The sequence below is a fragment of the Larus michahellis genome, chromosome 5 (genome assembly GCF_964199755.1).
Source record: "Larus michahellis chromosome 5, bLarMic1.1, whole genome shotgun sequence".
NCBI lineage: Eukaryota > Metazoa > Chordata > Aves > Charadriiformes > Laridae > Larus > Larus michahellis.
In genome coordinates this window covers 19229844-19253945 of record NC_133900.1, presented here as the reverse complement: position 1 = coordinate 19253945, position 24102 = coordinate 19229844, and the positions used below count along the sequence as shown (strand labels likewise).

Here is a 24102-nt window from a genome sequence, read left to right as displayed (position 1 = left end):
TGATGGCCCCAGAGCTGGACGCAGCATACTCCAGGTGGGGTCTCAGCAGAGTGCAATAGAGGGGCAGAATCAACTTGCCGGCCATGTTTCTTTTGATGCAGCCCAGGATATGGTTGGCTTTCTGGGCTGCGAGCGCACATTGCCGGCTCATGTTGAGCTTCTCATCAACCAACACCCCCAAGCCCTACTCCTCACGGACAGACACTGCACAGCCCTGACAGACAGGAGGTGCCGGGCGGGGGCGGGCTAAGGGCGGCCGGGGGCGGCCCTGACCGCACCCGGGGGAGGTTTTTTAAGGCGGGGGGAACAGGAAAGGCTTGGCAGGGAGCTGCCCCCGCGACCAGGTGGGCCTAATGGGACTGAGTGCGGCTGGTGTTCAGCGCGGGGAAGATGGCGACGGGGGTGGGGCGGGGGAAAGTGGCGGTGGGGGCCCGGTGCGGCCCCTGGAGCAGGCAGTGGGGCTGAGGCGCCCGTCGCTGCAAGCTTGAGGTGTTCAGTGAGGTGATTCAAAGGCAATAAATGTAGGTTAGACAATTAACAACAGGAAATCTGGACTAGAGCAAACAGCTCCATCGGGGCGGGCTTTGCCTGTTGGGGGGGGGGGGGGCTGCACTCGCCTCCCCCCGCCCCCCCCGCCCCCGGGCTAATGCGTTGCAAAGACTGTCTGGTCACACCTAGCCCTGAAGTGAGGTTTTAAAGAAACCCCGAAAATCCCCCCAAAAGCCCAGTGAGCTGCTGTAATGAAGGGGCCGGTGTGGGCTTGGAGCTGTGTAGGCCAGCGTTTTTGAGAGTTGCTCTGGATGTGTTTCCCTTCAAGGCTGTGTCAGGCACAGGACCTGACTGGGGGGTTTTGGTTGATAGGAGCCAACCTGTGCCCTCTTCTTCTTGGTATTACTCTAAAAATTGAGGCATAATAAATAATGGAATAGGGATGAGTAGAAAATTAACTACTCTGGAGGTAATACTTTCTGAATCTTGAAATTACTTATGCATATTGATGAAAGCTTTTTTTTTTTTTAAGGGTGAAACAATAGGTTTGCTTTGACTAAGGACAGGCTGAAATCTAAGAACTTCAGAAGCTTGCTCTGTCGTGGTCAAGTGGTGGTGGTTGTGTACATGCTTCGGAAATAACCCCCATTTTTTTTCATTCCGTCTCCATGGAAAGCCTCTGCCTTGATCTAGCCAGTTTGAAGACTTTAATGGATAGGCCAGTTGAAAACCTTCATTTTCCTTTGGTACTTCAAAATGTATTATCCGTGTTCAGAGGTTATAAAGGAAATAAGAGAAAACTGAATGTGCGCTAGGGTGTGGTTGTGTTATAGGTAGGTGCATTTAACTGGTGCTGTACGATTATTGAATGGTCTTTGTTGTTTGGTATGGCTTAGAGATGGAATTGTGGTAGTTCTGGATGTTTGAGAAGGGTTTAAATACTTCACAGATATTAAGAATGTTACTCTTGGATGGATGTGCTATTTAGAGCAGCTCCCCACACTCTTTTGATTGTGTACCCCTAACAGTAAAAAAATGCACACCCAATATATGAGTATGTATTTATAAATTATACATGTGTACTACTGTACTAATATGGACATTATAAAACATCCACAAAAATAGTAATTAAAAAAGGATGAGATAAAGATGAAACAAATCCTATTTTATAAATATTCATATTTTATTTATTAAGGGTACAAAAATATTTTTTCCTGCACCCCAGTGGATTGTATTGCACACTGCCGGAGGTGCATGCACCCCACTTTGCGGACCACTGACTTGGAGCCTCTCTATGGTTGATCAAGTAAAGAAACCAAATCTCAAGTTTGGTAGAATCATGTGAGGATGTAATTTGAAATAAGTGCTTTTACAACTGTGGAGTTCATTGTCCTATTTCTAACACCCTCTTCCTTCCCTCCTTTCTCTGTATTCAAATTCTTCACTAGGTTATTAGCTTTATAAGGTCAAATATCCTAATTCAAAATTACTGGCAGTGAGAACTGAATTTGGTTCAGCTGTGGAAATACTTAATGAACTTCGTTATACCCTTTGCTGATACTCTCTGCTATGATCATTATCTTGCAACTGCTTCCAGAATTCAAGTTTTGTGAAGGCGAGGGAAGTTTTAATGAAGTTCTTAGATTGTAGCAATAGCTGAGAACTTGGTGATTTAAAGTTTTTTGAGGGGATCTTGAGATCGAGACCTATTAATTTCTGGAAAACTGGATGTAAGTTTGTATATTGAAGTTCAAGCATATGTTCTGCTTTCATTTTTATGTGCTAGGTTTTTTCTCTGCTGAAAGCTGTGCTTCTGCAATGAAAAAAATAACAAGAACAACAGTGTGAACAATACATTTTCGTCTCCGTAACCGACAAAGTTCTAGCAGTGGGAAGTGAGGAGGAACTTAATGACAAGTCTGATTTATCTGGTAAGATCTCATATCTAAGAATTATTTGGTATAAGACTTTATCTTTTGCTTTTAGTGAAGGAAATTATTTAAAAATGAGTTCTCCTTGGCCTACCACTTCAGAAAACTGCATGAAAATTCTCATGGAAATGAGAAAGCAGTAGGACCTGTGTTTTCATTCTGTAAGTGAATCATTGCTCCCAACAGGTGTGTAATAACTTCACTCTTGCTGTCTAAAGAAAGATGAAATGTTTATTGATGTTCGTTAGGAATGGTAATTAAGAAGGTTTATATTTCCTTGTTAAGGGGCCATGTTCAGCAGCTCATTGGTCCTATAACCTCACAGAGAACTGATCCGGTGTTCAGGGTGTACTTTAAAGGGCTGAAGTTAAAAGGGGAGGTAGTGCATGTCCACTCTTTAACGCGGGGCAATGCAGAGATCCTTGAGCTAGCTCAGATGTCTCTAGTATGAAATCCTGCCCTCAGTAAGGAGTTTTTCTCCCTGCTCCCCTGCCACTGAAGACAGATGCAATCCTGTGCTGTAGCCACTGCTATACTTCTGGGACCTGAACTGGTGTCTTGGCATGTCAGTACGCTATGCTGACTTTTTTTATTAACCTATTTGCTGTGATCTCTGAATTGAGATGTACAAATCAGTGTCTACATACAGTATGGCCCATGAAAGTTTCTGTTTAGTTGAATAATCATTGCAGAATCTTTAAGTAGTATATAGAGCATGATAGATGTTAAAAACTGGATTCAGAGAAATGAGTGCACTGAATGCAAGACCTCTCCAGTTAACCTACAGGGAATGCTGACTGAAGACAGGGTGCCAGTGTCTTTGTGAATCTCATTTTTGCACTCATGATTTAAGTTTTATTTATTCACTGCTTTGGAAATCTGGAAAGCAAAGTTCTGATTTAGGCAATTATCACACAAACTGGCATCAAGTTCAGATAGCATGTTTTCAGTTGTAAAAGGTGAAATATACAAAGTGTATATACAAAATATACAAATATGCTCAGTGTTTGGAGTAGCACATTTGGGGTGTATGACAAATGTTTTGCTGATCAGGCCAGCTGAACATTTTATGTTATGTTAAGTTGTGGCTGGGCAGTAAAGAAAAATTGTATATAATGTCCTGGCTGCTGCTGCACTCTTGGCCATACTTTACTTTCAATGGAAAAGGAAAGAGGGAGAAATCGCTCCTTTCTTAGACTGGGGAAGTCTCTGGCGAATGGAGTGGAGTGGCCAGCTAGTGAGATGGGCAGCAAGGGAACATCCTGCTTTCAGCAGGTTGCTTTTAAAGCGGAGAAGTGGTTCCCTTTAAAGTGCAGAAGAAATTTGAATGGAAAAGAGGGGTGAGAGATAATTTTGAATAACAAAGATGCAAACTTTGAAATTTAAGTTACAGATGCTTGGCCTTTTACTTCTAGATATATAGGGGGGTTTGTGACTTCTGGTGCATAAAGACTACTTTGGAAAAGAGAAATCTGTAGGCAAATTAATTCACAGAGAGTAAGGTTTCTGAACTTGTCTGATCAAAATAACCTCACTTAATTTGAAAGAAATTGCATTTCATACTGCTGTTTTTAAACTACCTGGTTATTGTCATTGCATACAATAAAACTGCTGCTTAAAAGTCTTTTTCTTTGAAAACTTCTTTAATCATGCTGGGGAGAAAGTAATTTTTCCCTAGTGCTATCTTCTTGCTTAATATATATCCATCTTCCCCACTGTATTTGTGAGCTCACATGTATGTAAACAAAAAATCATCCAATTGGAAGGTTCAAGAAGCTATTTAATGATTACAACCCTTATCCACCCTTATGATTGTTTAGACTACTTTATATTAGACTTATTTTGAGGATGCTGCATTGATGGCTGTGTGGGCTAGTATTTTGCATCTCACTATCCAGTGATTTATTTCTTTGAAAATCTACGTTTAAGAACTGACTGGGTAGAGGAGAAGGTAAATACCCAGACTAAAGCTCTTAATTGCTTGCCTTCTTACAAGAAAATACAAACAGGTGGGTTGGTGAGTACCACTTGCAGGGTGATGTCTGTGAGTGTGAACACCAGTGGGCTCAGTTCCATGGCTTGCAGGTAATTAATTTTGTAATATGTCATTAAGCAATTGTCAGGCTGTCATTAGCCTCAAACATTCCTGAGGTTTAAGGTGTTGACCTGTAGCACGTGCTGTGCTGCTCATCCCTTGAGCCTCTTTGTATTTCTTGCAGATGCTGCACAATAAGTGAGGAGAGGTTGGATTTTGAGGACTGAAGTGACACCCCGGTGATTTTGCTATTAGACTGATTCTTGTAGGCAGAAGAAATGGATATGCAAAGTCACAAACTATGCCCCATCCATTCTGATCCTTTCTTGCTGTTCTTTAAGAACAACAAGCATATATGTGAATCTAAGGTCTTGACCCCCTCCTCTTAAATCCCATTCATCTCTCTTATCCTTGTTTGCTTTTGGCAAAACATCCTTCCTTTCACTCATAAGACTAGATTCTTTGACATGAGAGCTCTGTGTCTGCAGTGAGAACCAAGAGTCAGAAGGCACCTTCGTGCATCCACTGATCCACAAACCAACATTCCTCTGGAAGTGCAGCTGCGTAGGTTAACAACGTACCCTCTGCAGGCTTGCTCAGAAGCATACAAGGTTGTGAAATGCCCACAGCTTGCTTCGTTTCACCCTTCAGTAGACTGGGAAGCATCAGTTTTGTTGATTCCACCATCTCGGGAGGTAAACTATGGTACTTAGTGATTCAGATCCTGGGCTACAGCCATGTGAAAGAATGTACATCCATTTGCATGCAAGTGAGAGTTATGTACTTTATGATGTTTCACTTGTAACTGTTCCTTGAAGAAACCAGAATAAAATGCTGCCTAATAAATTAGTAGATACACTAAGATTTGTACAGCTCTCAGAATGGTAGAGAGGACAGATATCCAGGTGCTGTTATGACCACTCCTCATCACATTGAACCTTGATTTCTCTTGGGAATCATAGAGCCATTAGATGCTTGCATCCAGGGAAGATGGACTTATGTGTGTCTGTTTTGTCAGTCTCTGAGACAAGCAGCCCTCTGCTACTCTGTGGTTGCTGGGGGTTCAATCATCCCCTGCCCTTTTCTTGAGTCTCTCACACGTTTGTCTGCGGTGGTATTACCTTCAGGAGATGTCACTCCTTGGGAAGCTTGTCTTTTTCTCAGCATTGCAAACTAGTGCACGGTTGGATGATGATTGGTATTCGCCTCTTCCTGTGAAGGACTAGGTTTGAATTGATGACCAAATTGACGTTTCGTGTGCAAATTTGGGCATGACAGTGAAGAATTACTTCTGAGCTTTGCAATAAATATGATAATTATAAGAACAATTATCATACAGATAGGAGAGTGCTAGAAGAAAAATGTTAGTGTAGATAGGAAAGTACACTCCATTTCCTCCTGTATTGCTATAGGTGAAGTGGACAAGTAGTCTCTCTTTGTGGATCACTTATGTTCTTTGTTTAATCCTAGGACCAAGGAGGACTGGAGAAGCCCATCCAGCACCAGTACATTTCTTGAGTGACTCGATGTGTAGTTTCTGTTCGGGTTAATGGTGGTAGTTTGAAGAGTTAGTTTGGTTTTTTAAAATATCTTTCTTTTCTATGCTAGATAATCTTTCGAAACTCTCAGTTGTCAAAGAAAAAATTTATAAAACGACTTGAAAATTGAAGTTCTTCACAGTGAATGTTCCAGACTGACTTTAAGGGAGATCTGCAGAAAACATAAAAGCTAACCAAATGAGCCCTAGATAAAGTCTTTTTCATGGAATTCGTTACATATCTGATTAAAAATGGGAAGATAACACTTGTCTATTTGATCAGCTGGATTTTGATTAACGAAGAGTGGAAGCAACTAAACCTTCAGAATACTGTTGTCCTTGAAAGGAAGAAAAAAAAGCATAAACTTTATTCCCTGCAATGTTGAACCTAAACTGTAACTAGCAGTGCTTGCAAAATAGTAAAAAGGAAAGAGACAGACGAGAATAACCTGTATAATTCAATCAATAAGACGATGTGAACTTTCAGAATGTTATTTGCACATATAGCGATACAGTCTTTCTTTAAAAAAAAAAAAAGGAAGCAACCTTGATGTTCTTATATTCATTCACAGTTCTTTCTTAACTCTCTAGACATCTGAAGAACCTGATCTTGCATACTATTACTTTGTCTATTAAATTTGGAGTTTAGTGTTTCATTTCTAGTATGACTTTGGATTATGTAGTTGTTTTGAAATAAGCTTTAAGCAGAATGTGATTTGAGCTGCATCACTTTTGAAGAGCAAAAGAGATGATTACTGTATCTTAAAAGTATGAAAGACTCATATTGGGGCAATGAAGAAGGCACTAATGTGCTCAGAACTAGTATGTATGTGTGTATATATATATCTCTGATATAGCAGAAGTATTCTAGAAGAGCAGTTCGTCATTTATTTACATAACTCTAAAACACTTCCTATCCCAGAAAATGTGCTGGATTGAAAGAAGTTGCAAGTTATTTAATGTGACAGAACAAAAATCTAGCTGCTGCTGCAAACAGAAGGTGAAAATACAGAATGGACGGGTGATATTTAATGAACAGTAGCTGTGTATTATTGAACATCAGAAAAGGATCTATATAGCCAGATTAAAGACAGATGACCTTTTTAGAGTTTAGTTAACCTTTTGGTCACTTTTGAGAGTTATCACTTATGAAGATAAAGGTCAAGCTGGAGCTTGGTCTTCATACATTATCTTTTTCCTGGGATGAAAGGTGTGCCCCTCTCAGTTCTGCTTTCTTAAGGAGCTATAGGAGTTGCTCAGTTTAACAAGAGTAGCATGTGAAACGCTTCTATGTTTTTTTTCTAATCCTTGTCAAAAAGATTTTGAAGGGGGAATCCTTTTGTATGAAATGGATGGTCCTTGATCTTTAATCTTCTCAGTATCTTCCTGTTAGTGTAAAAAAAAAAAAAAACTAAACAGAAATTGTGAAAGAGGTCAATGCTTCATATAAACCGATGCATTACTTCTGAAATCAATATAGTTATGCAAACTTGCACTGAGTAGCCTTTGTTTTTAAAATAACTGTTGGAGGGAAGAAGGACAAACTATTGCACCTAAGAACTCCATAACAGAAAACAGCAATTGTATCAGAGTTCTTTATGGATTTATAAGCGTACAAACTCCCGATCAGCCAACTGTTTGTGAGTGTGGTACACTGCTTTATAGCCACTCCAAAGAAGGCCATAGCTAGTCCTTTACTAGGAAATCTCTCCAGCAGTTGCTTGTTCTCTGAGAGGTTATTACTTTTTTTAGTTTGGTGTTGGGGTTTTTGTTGGTTTTTATTTTATTTTTTTTAATTGCTTCCTTTAGTTCAGTGTTAAGGTACAATTGGAAGCCTCCTCCAGACAGCTGCTTGACTAGTTTCAGCATTTAGGTTACTGTCATAGATGTGTGCAGAATACTTCCTGAATTTTGTAAGGCTTCTTCCATCTGCCCTTCTTTAGCTGATGTAGTCAGGATTGAAATGAAATTTTGCATCACGCAGTAAACACATGCATATATGATGAGGTATCCAAGTATTTGTCTTGGTGGTTTCAGTGAAAATGTAATAGTTCTCTGCCAGAGTGAATTTCATACCCAGGCAAGAGGGGCTGTGGGTGAGAGATACGAAAACTGCCACTTGTGCTTTGTCTTCTACCTCTTATGAGAGCAGCAGGTAAGGAAACTAGACAGATTGTTAGAGGACTGTCAATGGTTTTGAGCGTATAGACTTCCCAGAAAATAAATAACTGTTCTGTGAGTGCAAATAATGAAATATTTGCCAATGACCAGTTTTCCTTTTTTTTTTTCTGGAAGCTTAACTTAACATTTGCAGTGATCAAGTAAGTCTTATGCTAAAATTAATATTAGCAAATGCTTTAGGAAAGATTTGAGTTGAATAGGAAAATAACTCCTCCACCATACTCCTTGGAATATTATGCAGACTGGTGGTCTGTGTGTTACACAAGAATTAGGCCAGTGAAATTGTTTCCAGGCCTTTAACAAGGCTAAGAGAAAGACCCGATTGTCTCTCCATTGTATCTAACCAGTTGCTATACCAGGTCTAACCAAGGATCTTTCTGCCCTCCTGCCTCAAATCTTGCAGCATTCACCAAGGAGAGTGCGAGGAGGTGCAAAGTATGCATCACATGGACTTTACACAGCTACACTTGATAGGCGTCCAGCCATCTGGAAGTTGTGTCTGGGCGGTCACGTTGCAATGGTCATGCTAACTTCTGCAAATTGATCAAATCTCAGATTTGCTGTTCTTTGCTAGCGACTTCCAACATTTTGATGAAAATTTGCATGAAAAGCAGAATTACTTTTCACTTCACTTTAAACCTCCACAATAATGACTCTACTGGGGGCTATCTAGCTCTTTCCCCCTGCCCTGCTGTAGAAGGCTGTAATCTCCTCTTCAGCTTCTTTATACAATGCATAATTTTGTAGACTACTGCTCGCTCGCTCTCTCCCCTAGTTTTCAGATGGCAAACTAATCTACTTAATCCCTTTCTAAAGAAGATTTTCCCATACCTTTGATTATCCTTGCAACATTTTGCACCTTTTCTACTTTCTCAATTTCTTTTTTTGAAATGGGATTAATATAACTGCATGCAATATGAATTCATAAATGTGTGTGTGGTCTTCTGGAGGCATATCACAATGCTTTCTGGTTTACTGTTCCTTTCCTAATAATTTCAAACCTTCTATTTGTCTCCTTCTGAATGTTGAGTTAATTCTAGTTTCTTTCCTGAGTTGTAACTCTCCCTCCTTAAGTGTTTGTGTGAGGCAGAGACCTTTTTTTTTTTTTTTTTTCCTCCACATACATATTTGCATTCATCTTTGTCTTCACTCATCTGCTTACAGTACTCTCCAACCTGTCGTCGTAATCCTCACCTCTTAAACGGTAAACTCTATACCCTACTCTCCTTTCTCTTCATGCATCATCTTCCTCTCTGCCCCATCTTGATCACTTAAGTGCACTGAACAGTGAAGAACCATATATATATTTCAAGGACTGTTCTTCATGACTGCTTTGAAAGGACGGTTTACTTTTTTTCATTAATAAGTGATCAAAGGGCAGGATTTTCTCTCACCTAATTACAATTCCGTTTCTTTAGGAGCCTTTAATGAGGATTTGTGACAAAAGCTTCTAGGAAACACAAGTATACTTTATTGACAAGATTATTCGTGTGTTTCCTGACCTCTTCGAAAGGCTTTAGCTTGAACCGAGAAGCGATTTCTTATCCTAAACAAATCGCTCCTCTTTCTCTGGTTTGTGTTCATGTCTGCTAATTTTCCTTTTTTTTAATGGATTTTATTTTTTGCTTTGCACACAAGCGTTGGATTAAAATTTACTGTTCTATTGAAACCATTTTTAAAGATTGTTACATGGCAAATAGACACAACTCCTCTTACTTATGTGCTCATCCAGGTGACAAGTTATAGGATGCAGTTATTCAACATCTTTGTATTCAGATTCCCTTAGGACCATTTGGATGAACAGCTGAGTGACTGTCCCAGTCATTTGTGGTCTATGTTCATTTCATTAATTTGTTCTAAGATGTTTTCTACTGATAACTGGGTCAGGTGTTCAGATTCAGCCATTAAATAATAGCATTGGCCATGTCGTGAAAATGTGAGTGAATGGCTCTGAGGACTGTGCTGCAATAGCCTGGTTGCTGGTGTTTGGGGGTTAACATAATCTCTTCCTGTGTGTACCTTAAAATACAGAGCAATTTAGTAAAGCTTTGGCTAGATTTAAATGAAGACAGGCATTTCCAGCAAATGAATGAGGTCTCGTACACACGACAGGGCTTTCTCCTCCCTCTGGCTGAAGTGTTTTGTTTCGCCGGGCTGTCACAGTTTTAGCCCAATTCTTACCTTTAGAGGTCTTTATGCTTTCTTAATTCTCTGTTCTGTATTATCTGTATTTATTTGATGGCGTAGTAAAAATAAAGCATTCCTGAAGAGCTATGTCTAGTCCATAAAATTGGCTTGACAGTTTTGTAACTGTCAAGTCTAGCACAAAAAGGTATTTAGTGTTTTGAAGTTGATGATGACTTCTGGAATGGCAAGCAAAATGAATGGGGTGCGTTCTAAAATGTTGAAGTAGAAGATTACATAAAGTAAAAGGGAACAAAAAAACCCGAAGGAATGCATGCTGATCTTTGCATATTAAAACCCTGCATAAGTCAATATGTGAAAAGTTTTTATAGAATAAAATATTCTGTACTTCATTGCTCGTAGAGCTCTGTACAGCACTTTAAATAGCAAAACTGCAAGCACAGAAACATTTTTTTTCTTTAAGATTAAAAAAAGAGCCTTCTAATATCTGATGGTCAAAAAGGCCTCTATTGGCATAACCAGGACACTGCTGGAATGAGTGGTTGAGTTTGTTGTGTTACAGTTGTGTTCTGAAAGCACTTTAAGCTCAGGACAGGACATACCATTGCTTGTGCAGGTACAGTGTACTCATAGATCCTTAACTGAATATGTCGATGTGAACACTTGCTAATTCACTGGTATGTTATATCAGTTATTTTGGAAGGAAGTTTTTTTGGAACACAGCAATTTTGACTGTAAAGGATTGACATAGGACTTGTAGCAGCATACTATGTTTTACACCCCCCTACCACCTATAGTACCTCAAAATGGGATTTTAAGCACCTCATCAAAAAGGAGCTTTCTCTAATTATGTTTTTGTGCCACCAGCTTAAGTCACGTGAAAAGATTCAAAAAGACCTTGCTTTAGTGGAAAACTGACAGTTCTGGTCTTACAGATTCTTTTTATTAACGTTGGTCTGAATTAGGAGTGTCTTTAAATAAAACATCTGCATCTTAATGAACGCTGAGCAGATTTATGCCCTTTATCTATCCTTTGACCTTAATCCTTATAACTCATCTGTGTGTCCAATTCAGATATTCACATTAAGTCACTTATTCTGTCTTTCCCTTTTCTTTGGAGTTTGAGTGAGATAGGGTAAATAATGTATGATACAATTTTTCCTGTGTAGACAGTTCCTCCCCTCTTCCCCTAACTTCCCCAATCATCATTATCAGTTTAACGCTTTATTAATAAAAGACACTCTAGTCTTTCTAAAAGAAAAGGTATTATGGAGAATAATTGAAAAGTAGGGTAATTGAAACTGTTCCTATTACATTTGGCGGAAATTACATTAATTATGTTGGACTTCGCAGGAGCAAGTAATAGCTGTTTTCATGAAACTTAGTTTGAGTAAAATTATTTTTGAATAAAGGCCATCAAATCTATTACTATATTTAACTGTTTTATTGTCATTATTTGCAAAATAGCAGGTGGTGTTTATGTTAAAGTGACTTCTAACAAAGAAGCATCATTGTTTATTAAGCTGCTTGGAAAATAAGATTCCCGAAATGTTTTAATTGATAGTTGCAAGGATATGCTTGACTCAAACATTTTTCTGCACACTGAGAGATACATGAAATACTGCAGAAGGGATCATCAGCTGCCTTGTGACAGCGGTTGCTTCATTAAGGTGTTATCTGGCTCCTGAATCAAGTCCCCCCATGAAGTGAAGTACTTCACTCAATGCTACAGTGTTTGCTTATTGTCAGATTCGGTCTATGAAAGATGTAAGCAATTTGCATGAGCAAAACTTAATTTAAAATTCTCCCTTGCATAGGGGATTGGTAAGAAAGACTTTGTGCTTCAAATTCTGACTGCTGGTCCTACCTGAAGATACTGTAGGCCTAAAACCTGCCAAGTCCTGATGTGCACAGCAGTGATGACTCGAAAAAGCTTCATAGAAGAGCAAGTGCATAAATAACTTTGTCAGCCTCCATTGCTGGATCCGTATGTCTGTGAGGATCTCTCTGCGGGAATCTGATTCTGACACTTGAAGCTTGCTTTGCACTTCAAGTGGGGGTGTCAAATGGGAAAGGCAGACAATGTATTTAACAGTATGATACTACATCTCAGTTGGTGGGCATCTCTTCTTGAGCTAGCAAAAGTGATTTAGAAATGGTAAGAGTGATTCGGTCGTTGATTCTAAAAGCATTAATCAAGACCAGTTTTAGTTCTAAAGTTGAAGCCAGCTATTCAGACTCTTCAAAGCTTTTAAAGTTTTACCAAAAAAAGACCAAACCCAGCCACAAACCCAAAGAGGGGGGATATGGGAGACTGTAATTCCCACATCTTGAGTTTTGTCAATGGCTGCATAGTTTTTATCCTTGAACAAGAGCAATTACTGGTAACTTACTATCACACTTTTCATGTCTTCAAATATGCCCTTAGTTCATAGAAAGAAAGAATGCAGATGCAGTGTAGTCTGAGCAAGACAGACATGTAGCATGTTTTTGCAGAAATTAAATGTAAGTCTGAGTCACAAGGAGTAAACCCAAGGTCAAGTACATCCCCTCATAAGTTCTATTTTATGTATTGCTCATCCACAACCACTGCCAGTGTTCCTGAACAGTTAACTCTTTGGTTTTGGAACAGGCAGCCTGTGAAGGACCTGGAAATGTCTTTTACCAAGATCTTGTTAGCTTTTTTTGCAGCTCTAAGATCATCTTGTAGACAACAGGAATTGCCTGTATGGTATTTTTCTATCTGGCATAGCTGGTTTTTTGCCTATGATTTCAGGAGCAGGCAGAAACAATTTGTCATAGGATTTCAAAGGTCTCCCTCCAGTTCATTGAAACTGGTGGTAACTCAGTGGAAGAGTGGTCAAATTTCCTGAGAAGAATTTGAATTGAGAGTAGTAGATTTTTTTCTCCTTCTCGCTCCCCTTTGCTGATCTTGCTTGTCACCTATATAAGCTATTTTGAGGTCAGTGGAGCAGCACTAGTAAATTTTATTTTTTTTTGAAATCTAATTGTTCCTTTGCTCAGCTGAGTGAAGAGCCTGAGGAGACTCAAGCCTTTTAGTCTCTTTGGTGAGGGTGTAGGATAATGCAACATGGTGATCGGAGTAGAGACAGTGTATCACTGTACCATGAGACTGCACATGAATTCATAGGGCCCATGTGCTAGCATGGCTAGGCTTTATCTATGTCTAGTGGTTACGTCTACCAAATTGTACAGACTTGGCTCTGTAGGTAAAACCTAGGAGGGCTTGGATGCCATGTTTGCTAGGCAGATTCCCTTGTGGCAAATGCAAGACTCAAGTATTTTGAGTCCTTGGGGAAAAGAAACTGTATGCAGCTGAATTAGAGTTTGGTGGCGTAAAAACTCTTGGATCAAACAAGGGACTGACTGACTGCACTTCAACTTCCTCCAGGGATGAGCAGGATAGCATATTGGTAGCATATCAATATCATAAATTTCCATATGTTTTTTTAGTCACTCAAATCCTGTTTTTGTTTGCCATGATCTGGGAAGGGTAGAGAAAATATCCTTTACTTAAGTTGAGAAGGACATCAATAGAAGGGAAATGATTTTAGCAGGTTGAGAAGTGTCCTTAGAAAAGCCTTTCCTGTGTCCCCTTTGTAGTTGGTTTTTGGAGTCTAGCTGCACTCAGGTCTCTGAAGATGTGGCTTGCTTTTTTGCATGCACAACCCTATTCTTGGTTTGGGGTGTTTTTTTTTATTTTAAATTAAAATAAAATCAAACTTGACTATTAAAATCCCCCATTAGTCATGATAATCTTTCCCCTTTTGGCTGCAATAAGTACTTCCGATTATGGTTGCTAACTAGTGAGCCCTGGAGAATCCTGCTGGAGCGGTTAACGTTTGCCTTCCCACTTGATTCCTTTTGTCGATCTACTCTCCAGGGCATAATGAAGACGAGTAATGTATGTGCTTCATTACAAAGTATGGATTATTATCTTAAATTATCAATTAGGCTGGCTTCAGGCAAGGAAGCTGGAGTCTGGAGTGAAGCGTTTCAGTTGTTCTCTTATAGATGGGCAACAGGGGAGTGTGTGGTAATTCAGGTTTGGCAACTGTAAACTACTGGAGTTACATTTACCAGAGCTTGTTGGTAAGCACCCTGTTATGTTATGGGTTGGCGCTTCAGCATGTGAAGTGTTTACTCGCCTGAATAAACTACTTGGGCAATAATCAGCAAACTCATGAATGGCTGTGTGAACTTTTGTGAGGAGAATTTGAATGAATGAGGTTTGGAACTGGGCACAAAGCACTCCTGGCATGGCAAGAACTCAAAAACTCAGGTTTGTTAAGCACTGGTGCGCTGCTGCATGTAAAAATATGCTTATTTGACATAATACTAACTTCCGTATGGTAAGATGGCCATAAGTGTCATGAAGGTGTCAAAATTGACGTCTGTTTAAATGCTCACTTAGGATTCATAGAAACTTTCTGAGTTAATTATCCACATCAAACGTTTTTGCAGAATCCCAAACAAAAGTCATATTAAGTGAGTGAAAAACCCAATTAGCGTGGGGGCTTTTTTCCCCCCCTACTCACTGTAGCATGATTAGAGATATGATCAAAAACATTCAGCATGGTCAGAACTGGAAAAATGTGCTGACAAAAGCTTTTTTATCTCACCTGTCGTCTTAGTGTGTTACCTAAGATGATGATTTTTCCCCCCTCATCCATTTATGTAGTCAGAGAGGAAGAATGAGATAATTGTGGGTGTGGGGTTTTGTTTATGAATAAATACAAGAGTTATCTTACATTTCTGTGAAGATGTCTATTTGTATGTCTGTAAAAATGAGTTAATTTCTGGATTATTTGGAGCAAGCCTGTTTGGGTTTATACAGACTTTCCATAGACCTCTTCAGCTTCCACTAAATGCTTCACCAACCACTTTTATATAATGGCTTCAATAAAAAGAGGAGACTGAAAAAGAAAAGTTTGTATTGATTACAGAGAGAAGAAAAACCTTTTGTTTTCAAATATTTGCATGTACATGTGATGTGAGAGGACTAATTTCCTGAGTAAAGTTCAGGGGAATTGGATTTTGTCCTGCAAATTCACAAGTGTGAGTGGCCTGATACTGGAGTTGAGTGCAATGCTAGGCACACATAAGGAACTGTGCACATAGAAGATACAAAGCATTTATAGCTGTAGAAATAAGCTAACAATTAATAAATATGAATACTTGATAAACTAAAGTTTTGAGATAACTGCTCTTTTTCTTCTTCTTGCTTTCCCCAAAAGTTTGTCTCCTGTGGGTCTTGTTTTCTCATTGTGGGAGTGTTTGTTATGGCTATCAAAAAAGCAGGCAGGTATCAGGGCAGATATAGGCAAAGGGCCTCAAGTTATGAATTTAAACCATTTTTGCTACTGCAGCAGTTCATGTGCAGTATTATGTTGTTCTTGGAAAGCTCACTTGGTGGGATACAGCAATGCCCTCCTGAGTGGATCAGTAGTTTCAAGGCTGTGTGTTGTTTTAATATCAGTTGTTACAATCTTGCAACATGTTATCCATAACCAAAGGAATTTATCTGAAAAAATAAACAAATAGCTGAGGCAGGGTTCTTATGGGTCACAAAAGGCTTAAATGCATCTAAACTCTTATCCTAACCTATATGTGAGCATGAATGAACATTGGATACAATCAGGTTTTTGGGACCTGATACCGCAATTTTTATTCCTGCACACACACACCCATGTGTGCAGGTGGAAAAGACAAACTCAGATTATTGCTAACAACTTATTTTGCAACTAGCTTTATCTTGTGGCTCTCTACATACTTATGTGAGTAAAAAATCTAAGAGACAAATGCAGATGATTCATTCATTGCCCTGTGGAGGTGGTCCATGTTTGATCTGTAATATACCATAAATTCAGAATGCTAAAAGATGGAGCAGTAACCGTATGGGCTCTCTGGTCTTCCAGAAAGCTTGTTTGGGTGGTGTAAAAGAGCACTTTTCCTTCACAGACAGAATTTTCTAAAGATTTATTTTAAGTGCCTTTGTAGTTTTACAACAGCATAATTCAAGCTCCTTCAAGTCAGGGAATTTCTTGTCCATTAACGATACTCTGGATATTTTTGATACTCTGTAAGACTGTAGATAGAAAGGAACAGGCCATCAGGTCATTTATGAAACGTGTGTTTTCAAATTTGAGTTACCTTGTTGTTGTATGGTGTTTTCTTTTCTAACCCTTAGATTGAAGTTATGTCTTCTGATGATGGAAGGCTTGTTAGGTAGAATAAATACTTGCTGAAAGGTAGCCTGTTTCTGGCAATGTCTTCTTCAGCCTTGCTAAGCATGTTCCAGAGAACTAATCTTATCCATCCGAGACTGCTTCAGCCTCTGAAAGACAAAAACATAACATCGATTAAACCTAAACCTGCATAAAATTCAGTATTAGGTGTTTGGTTATGCTGGAAGTGCTTTTGTGCATAGATCTGCATGGCAAATCTTATATCCTTATCCTTCAATCACCACTATACTAACGTAAGTGCCTGCACTCATTACTCTATATTTGCAGTTGGGATTTTAATAATATTTAATGAAATCAAGCAAAATTTTAAAAGGTGACAACTGTTTTGAGAGCATAACAATGGAAAATACTTCTGTACAGAGCAGAACTGCAGTGTTTTGTGATATGTGGCATGCCTCTCAGGGGAGTGAAAGTCATGTTATGCTCTGAGTTATTTTTTTGGGCTTGTTTGTTTTCTTTTCTACTACGAGACCTAGGCTAAGGCATGTTGCAGCCAAAGAGCTAGCTTGTGATATGTCTTTCACCTCACTGAGAGGTATGCCATGTACCATGAATTGTTGCAGCCTGAATGGCAAAATGCTGCCATCATGTCAGGGGCAGTATAGAGAGCAATATTGTGTATAATTTGTGAGTGCAGTTGCCTGGAAAAGACTATGAAAGAGGGGAAATGGGAATAGGCTTTGGTCAGTTGTCCAGTGTATTTATGAGCGAGACTTCAGAGGGTTTTTGGTTACTCTCTGAGTATTTCTCTGAGTTATTCAACCAGAGCAGCAAAGCACCTGGATCACAGAAAGGGATTTGAGAACAGAAGAAACAATTAATCCTTGTGTGTACTAAATTCTTTCACAAAGAAGATAGGACTCAGTGTAAATGTCAAGAGTCAGATCTAGAGAGAGGATGGTAGATGTTGTGACAAGGTATATTGCAAAGCCTGTGTTCAAATAACTGAGACCCAGTCAGTGCCTCTGAGCAAGGCACCTGAATATCCCGTAGCGCTGATGGAGAAGCCTGGTGAAGGGTTTTTGACCCAGCCAATGGGTTGCAATGCAACTCAGTCCTCTAGATTGCGAGACAGTAAGTTAAACTATAGGGAAATACATCTGCCATGCAAATAAAATCTTTAAGGTGAAGAACTGAATTTTTAATACCTTTATTTTATATTGTAAAATATAGCTGTAGGAGCCTGTAGTCATAGCTGCAGCAGTTCCTTCTTACTCAGTAGCTGATTTGTTAAAGCACATAGTGGAGCTGTGGGGAAAACTGGGCTCAGTTCTCTTCACCTGAGGCTAGTCAAACTGCCGTCTCTCAGGAGAATTTTGCCTGTGACTACTCCGAGGCTCATTCTCTGGAGCTGTTGTGCTCCAAATGAAGTCTGGATTCAGCTGAGACAGGGGAGGTGAGAATGGTTTGAGTGTTCTCCTGGAGTGTTATTGGACACGTCCTATAGCACTTCTCAGTGTGAGGCCGTTCTGTCTGTAGATGAGGGATTTGACTGTTAAGCTAGAAAGTCTTTCTTTGTTCCACAGAACAATATTTAGAAAGGGAAGAAGTTTCAAGAGGGGAGTTTGAGACTTAAATTTGGTATTTTCTCCTTTGGATATGGCTTGCCTCATAGCTAGGTATGTGTGTATATAGCAGCCTTTTACTATCGATAACAGTTACTGTTCGATTTAATGGTCCTATAATTAATTACACTATTTTTACGAATATTCTTAATTAAAACTGCTTTCCACTGGTGTAGCAAAACAAAAAAGATCTCTTAGTATGTTGCAGGGTTTCTACTGATTTGTTTGTGTGCTCTATTGTGGACAGATCACAGGCAGCACACAAAATACTACTGGGAAGACAAGATCTTGAACAGATGTGCTGTTAACAGAATTCCCTTGAGAGGTGCTTGGCAAGGCTTTGCAACATATCCCATTGTCCAAAAGGGTGCATGAATGTGCCTCAGTGGGAAAATGTATGTTTACTATGATTCTTGATGTAGCAGTTCCAGCTATAATGGGTAACAGATTGCCTCTGAGGCTATGTCTTAGTGACGTTCCTTCCATTTTCAGATGTATGAGGTTTTTGGGGTCTCCTGTTTTGAGGGAACTTAAGGGCCTGTGCTGTGTGGGAGTTACGTTATTTTTCTGTCTCTTTTCAGAAGATGTAGTTTTAAATTAGACAGCTGAAGTCAAAGGCACTTGAAATTGCTCCTTCAATTTAACAGTATCTTTATTCAGTAATTCTTCTAACCAGCATGCTTGGTTTAGATCCTGACAAAGCTTGGCCATATTTGCTTTTTTGAGGTATAGGGCCATGTGGAAATAACCAAACTAGCTTTTAAACATGTGTACTTAAAATAGTTTAGTAGTGGAAAACAGCTCTGTGCAGATTTTTATTGTGTTTTATAGGTTTAAAAGAAAAACTGGACCACTTTTACTACCTTCTTGTAGAAATACGATTGTTAATTTGGGAAGCCTAACGAAATAAAAATATGCTTTTATTATTTTTATCTTGGATTCAAGGCAAAATCAGGTAGATACATGCTCTACATGTACACTTTTAGCACAAATCCAGGTGAGTGTTTATATGGGTTAAAGCTTGACTGCCTAAAGAAGGATCTTGGCACCCAAGTGCAGGTTTGCCTTTGGTGCCAGATGAGGAGGAGGGAGGAATGAATAATCACCAAAGAGAAGCTGATAGAGGTTCAGCCATTCCTGTCATGTACGGGCAGGGGCTGGTATTTTTGGTCCTAATTGTTTTAAAAGGGCAGTGTATGAGGAGGGACGGAAACTTTCTATTACTCTAAAAGGTACATTATGTGAAAGAAATTACAAATGCTAACTTAAGGTGGAATGCAAATTTGCAATGTAGATTTTTAGAAAATTTTTTCATGACCTAGTACAGAAAAATCATTGCTTTAACATATTTTAATATAATTGCTTATCTGGAAAATGTTTTTAATGTTCTTAAAGGATAATTTACCTGTCAATTTTGCTACACTTTGTTGTGCTAATTAGTGGCTGTAAGGAAAATATTGAAGTGCAGAAGCAGCAGGGGCACTAGAAAGTGGTATGTGAGCTCCAGAAGTGTAGCAATGCGTTGTTTCTGAAAAATGGCAGTTCTTCAGAAGTACCATATTTTACTTGTTTGCTTCAGTTTCTTAGAGAACCAAATGCAGTCAATCCTGAGGATCTCTCTCTAAATCTCTAGACAATACAACTGTGTCAAAGTGCAGTTCCTCGGTGTGGGTAGTTGATCAAGGTGGTTCTACCTGAGAAAGTTGCCTTAGTTCAGCAGAAGTTAGGACTTTTTACAGTGCTGGTTTTTTTAATAAATAAATTCCTATACTTGCATGGTTCATGTAGGACTGTCTTGAATGCTTTAATAGCATTTTAGTGTTAAGAGTTGCATAAGGCCATTTTCTGTCAGTTCAAAGAGTGAGGCATCTGATGTGCTAGTTTGTTCTTCCAAGAGACTTGAAGAGTAACCAAGTTCAGACGAACTTGTATTACAGTGGTGATTCAGATGTTTGAATGATTTTTCTCCTTGAAGTGATGTCTGAGTTTGTCACTCTGCCTTTGGGCAGAGATTGTTTTGTAGAAGGAACTAGGGAATGTAGGATTATTAGGATTATTTCTTTTTTAATTTCTCTCTTCCTCCTTTGGCATCAGTACAACTGGATGTCTGAGCTTAATAAAAGGAAAGACTGCTGAAAAAGACTTACTTTTTTTTTTTTTTTCCTGAGGTTTGGAAGCTTCTTCCCCTTTCAAGCATCTTGATTTTTGTTGTTCTCAGAGCGTTTCAGACACCTGCCAAGAGATCTGGGAGAACTTCAGAAGAGAACCTGGATTTGTTTTCACTTGTCCTGGTTGCCTACCAATGTTGGATCCTTGTGTCCTCCTCTTGCTTTATAAGCTTGGCTATATAAATAACACAGTGCTGACCTAATCCTAAAGCCTCTACTTTTGTCATTGATTGTGAGATAGAGGGAAGATTAAATATTGTATTTTTCCTTAATATCAGGTCATCTTTCATGTGTAAGTTTATGCTTTGGGTTTTTTTTTTCTGTTTGAAAACTCCCTTTCACTGCACATTGCATGTTCTCGTCAAAGGATTATTGGGAAAAAATACAAAACTAGGCCTTGGAAGAGGCTTGAGCCTCCAGTGACTTAGAGAATCCTGCTTCTTCTTGGTTAGCCCTTGTTCTGCTGATATGTGAATCTCTAGCGACATGGTTTCTTTATGCAGCATGGCTCACTTCAACAAAAGGAGTATAAAATGTTTAAGCTAGGCTGTAGCTTATGTGTTAGGGGTCTGTCCTTGAGTAGGGAGCTCTCACAGGAAACACATCTCAGCGTGGGCCTACAACCCAAGAGCTGTGCCCAACAAAGACCGCATGGCCTAGCTGTACTGCTGTAATGTGCCGTCAGTCCCAACTGTCTACCCTGAATTAAATGTATTCTTGTGCCTCAGTTGCTGTGAATTCAGGTCCAGCCTCCTAGGCAAACTGACCTTGCAAAGATTCTGTCTACCTCTAAACACAGCATGCTAACTCTTGCCTTCTGCTGTCGTGAGGAGATGATTCTCTTTTATGTTCTGTTGTAATTTTTACAAGCCTGGTGTACATTTTTTTCCTCATCACTGAATGTCATATGAATAGAAATTTGACTCATTTTCTTAGCTGTACTCAAAGTTGGAAAGAACTTCGACTTTTATTGATGAAATTCAACTAACTAATAGTAATGAAAATAATGTACGCTGTGTATAGTCTGTATGCATGGTGTTCCCTTCATTGCCTATTGCCTGGTCTTGGTAAGTACCTGGTAATTTATCTTCCGTGTATTCTGACCCTTGGGACCTCTGTTTCCTCTCCGTGGAACAACTAATGTTTAGACAGTTAGCAGAAATGCATCCTGTTGTTGGCGTTAAGACATCACAGGTACTCGTTGGTGGAACAATTATACAATAGCACAGAGAAATGTGACAACAGAGATAATCAGACTATCAAGGTTATAATCTGTTCCTTGTATTCATGGTTACAAGTCAGAGTGGCAGAGGCGAACATTAGGGCTAATGCATAGGGCACCTGCAGTTACAAACACAGGAAGATACGAAAACACTTCAACATCATTTAGTAAATGGAAAGTGCTGCTATTTCATCAAGTTCGGATCTAATTGTTTTAGCCTTTGGCATGAACAGCCATGTTGCTGAATCAGCGGTAGCAGGGCAGGATCAGGGCTGGCTGAGACTGTTTTAGGGGAAATATTACACAAAATGCGTGTGTACTTTTAAAATTAAAGACAAGTGAGTATATGCAAAAAGAACTTCTGTCAAAATAGGCTAAATATGTAGCAGAGAAGCCCTGAGAAGCAAGACAGTTCTGGTTTACTACTGATGTTTAAAGACATGGGTAAATATTTTAAAGGAAGGATATGCCTATTAGAAGTATTTTGAGAAATAAGTGTTTGTGTAAGGGAAGGACAGAAAGATTATTTTTTTTCTGTTCATGAGTTGGCTTTTTAACTTAATTTAGTGCTGATCTGAGTTTTCAAAATCATGATTCTGTAGAGCTCCTCCTGAGACTGGTATGGCTGATATTCAATTTTCATTAAAAAGTCATTTCTTTATGCTTGTTCTGGCTCTTAAAAACAAGTCAATTTGGCAACACTTTTAACAAAATTTCAAGACAGTTCTCATTGTTTGCTATGAATAAAATACAAAGTTTACCTTTCATATAGAGTAAATTTTTTTCATCTGGTAGGCATATCCTGTAGTTGTCCTAAATGACACCGTGTATTTGAAATAAATTAAGAAAGCATAGTTAGCTTCCCTGGGAATGGCATTCCTGAAGCCCTAATACATTATTAATATTAAAAAGCAAGGAAAAAAAACCCAACTCTTCCTCTCTTTTCTGTGATTACTATCAGCTTTAGGGTCTTCTGAGTTTATGCAGAACACTATAAATGTGGTTGCACTTAAATTTGCTTTCTCTTATTTTGTAAGCAAGATGATGAGAAACAGGACAGAGGAGGTATCCCACTGCTTCATTGTACAAATCAGAGGACAGGCCAATGTGCAGTCCATAGGGGAACTTACTTGGGTTGAGGTCCAATGGTAAGTGCACCAAGAAGCACAGATCTTGGGTTTTTTCAAGCCCATGCAATCAAATTGTAGAGAAATTTCTAATATCAAACTTATTTGGAAAAAAGTAAATATTTTACTGCCCCCGGGTCCTTTTGTTTTTAATACATTCCAATATGATAATTGCAGGCATGGATTTAATGATAAAAATGCGGGGTGAATTCTGTGCTCTCCATTTGTGGGTGCTGTTTTCAACTTTTTGCTCTAAATTTAATAGTTGTAAGTGAAGTGCAGGCATCCTCATTAGCAACACCACCAGCAATTCTGTACAAAATGTGATTATCGTGTACCCGTTTGGAAAACAGGGAGTGTTGGTTGTTGCCATGCTGAGAGAGAGGCATTATAGGATCTGAACAATTTGTTTGTTCTTGCATTAGGGTGACTGCACACCCACCTAAAGCCGTGATAGTATGAATCTCCATCTGTGCCATTAGATGAAGTGGCATTATTTTAACACTTTGGCATTAGTTAACTTCATATGTTGCCCGATCAATGCATCGATGTCCAAGTATCTCCGAGATGCTTCAGTGTTCTCGTTCTTTGTGAAGACCATCTGCATTAATGTTTCAGTCTATGTAGACAAATGCCAAAAGTGCTAGCGTGTTCTAGTTAGTCATACAAGACTCTTTAAGAGATTTGAAATTGCTGTATACAAACTGATGTCACTTTACTTTGTGTCAGCAGGCATCACAAGGCTTGCTGACTGGTAACGCTTTCTGGAAGTTGTAAAGAGAGAAGATCTTAGCGTGCCAAACATTTGAAAAGGACTATATAGAACCAGTCAAACTGCTTATTTTTTAAATTGGGTGCAGCTTGGACTCCTAACAGGCTGGGGTGGAAGAGTTTGTACATGTTGCTGATGCGTTTTGCCGTGTTCTAGACGCTGCGTTTTAATAGTGGTTTACAGAGAATGGAGGGGGAAAAAATAATAATTGAGCAATGTGAGTCTTTTTCTGTACTGTACAAATAACTCATGAACATTTGAATGTTATTTTATTGGGCTGCTTACTTGCATGAGTGTCAGTTTCTCCAGACTTTCCATTTTGGTAGTTGCCTATATTTCTTCCTTAAGGAAAGGACAGTGCGATTGCAGGTGGAGATATGATGCCTTGCATGGTTCTGAAATGGGCCAGTTTGAATATGGTAGGCACGTATCGATGTTGTTACTCCACTGGGCTCAGCATGTGCCAAAATACCCTTTCAAGTAAGGGCTGGTATTGCTCAGTGTTTACAGCATTGAACTGCTTGATGGATTATTATTCTTGTCTTTTACTCACTTCATCTAACTGTTGCTAATGATGTCTTGAAACAGGGGAGGATACACCGGCTAGTGTTTGTTGTCCTTTCTAGTCTTTTCTACCCTTGTAGAATTGGAGGGAACATGC

The 24102-nt window shown here is 39.2% G+C and overlaps 1 protein-coding gene across 4 annotated transcripts in view; it reads left to right on the top strand.

Moving 5' to 3' along the window:
* The window catches only part of PCDH10 (protocadherin 10), a 195911-nt gene that overhangs the window by 51248 nt on the left and 120561 nt on the right, over positions 1–24102 (top strand). For all 4 annotated transcript variants that reach the window (XR_012587273.1, XR_012587270.1, XR_012587271.1 and 1 more), the window contains exon 5: positions 2276–2420. The gene's annotated coding sequence lies outside the window, so the exon portion shown is untranslated. The remainder of the gene's footprint in view (positions 1–2275; positions 2421–24102) is intronic.